This window comes from Bison bison, unplaced genomic scaffold (assembly GCF_000754665.1).
Source record: "Bison bison bison isolate TAMUID 2011002044 unplaced genomic scaffold, Bison_UMD1.0 scf7180017858719, whole genome shotgun sequence".
In the NCBI taxonomy this organism is placed as follows: domain Eukaryota; kingdom Metazoa; phylum Chordata; class Mammalia; order Artiodactyla; family Bovidae; genus Bison; species Bison bison.
Genome location: NW_011489291.1, coordinates 3921 through 5438, shown reverse-complemented (window position 1 = coordinate 5438; position 1518 = coordinate 3921).

Here is a 1518-nt window from a genome sequence, read left to right as displayed (position 1 = left end):
TTTCTGACATATACTATTGTTGGTTTAAGTTACTTCTTATAAAATTTAAAACTCATATACATATAAGTAGGTAGGACAGTAAATTTCCATTTAAATGTTCCCAATATCTACTGTTTCTACTGGTATGTGTTCCTTCTTACATAAACTTAGGCCTTATTTTCTTTATGCAGTTCTGTTGGTGGTGAGTTTTTGTTTTTCTTTGCTAAAAATAATTTTACCCCACTTTATTTTTAAGGCTCTCTGGAGGATATCAAATTCTAAATTAACTCAGGCTATCCAGCTTTATGAAAGTATGCTTGAAAAATAAAAATTGTCTGTATTTAGCTTATACAATGTGATTTTTATATGTATGTATGTGATGATATTATATATGTACACATTGTGAATGATTACCAAAGTCAAGTAAATTAGCACATTCATCAATTTGTATTGATGTTGTTCAGTCGCTCAGTCATGTCCATCTCTTTGTGATCTCATGGACTGCAGCACTACAGGTTTCCCTGTCCTTCACTGTCTCCTGGAGTTTGCTCAAACTCATGTCCATGAAATTCCAATACTTTGGCCACCTGATGTGAAGAACTGACTCATTGAAAGAGACCCTGATGCTGGGAAAGATTTAAGGTAAGAGAGAAGGAGACAACAGAGGATGAGATGGTTGGATGGCATCACTGACTCAATGGACATGAGTTTGAGCAAGCCCGGGGAGTTGGTGATGGACAGGGAAGCCTGGTGTGCTGCAGTCCATGTGGTTGCAAAGAGTTGGACAAAACTCAGTGACTGAACTGAACTGACTGACAGAAATTTGGACGATAGAGGAAAAGAGTAAAGATGAGCATCAGAAGAAGGAAGAGGAGAAAGAAAAGAAGAAAGAGAATAAAGAGCGAGCTAGACTGGGGTAAAACAAAATCTTTTTTTTTTTTCAAATTCTGACATTGGGGACAATGAAATTGTTTATAGCTTCCACAATTAATTCAAAACACCTCTTAAAATTTCATCCTGTATCTAGAAAAAATTTTGCTTTTCCAATCAGGAATTTTAGTTTCATAAAAAGAACCGGGAAGTGAAAATTATGTATAAAGGTTTTTTTCAAACTTCTCAACCCAGAGTTTATGTCCCAATCATCATGATGCTGAAAGACTTCAGAAATATGTGACTCTGTGTTTAAATCAAGTACCTGACCTCAGAAAGATGAGTGATCAAACCTACTTACCATATGATTATTAGGGCAACTAGTTTAAAAAGAAATTGCAAGGTCAGTTGACCCAAGGATGAGCAGTATTTTTGCTCAGTCACTTCAGTCATGTCCAGCTGTTTGTGACCTATGTACTGTAGCCCACCAGGCTTCTCTGTCCATGGGGTTCTCCAGGCAAGATTACTGGAGTGGGTCTCTATGCTCTCCTTCAGGGGATCTTTCCAACCCAGGAATTGAACCCATATTTCTGATGTCTCCTGCATTGTAGGCAGGTTCTTTATGAACTTAGCCACCTGGGAATCCCATTAGCACAGCAAGACCCCCTA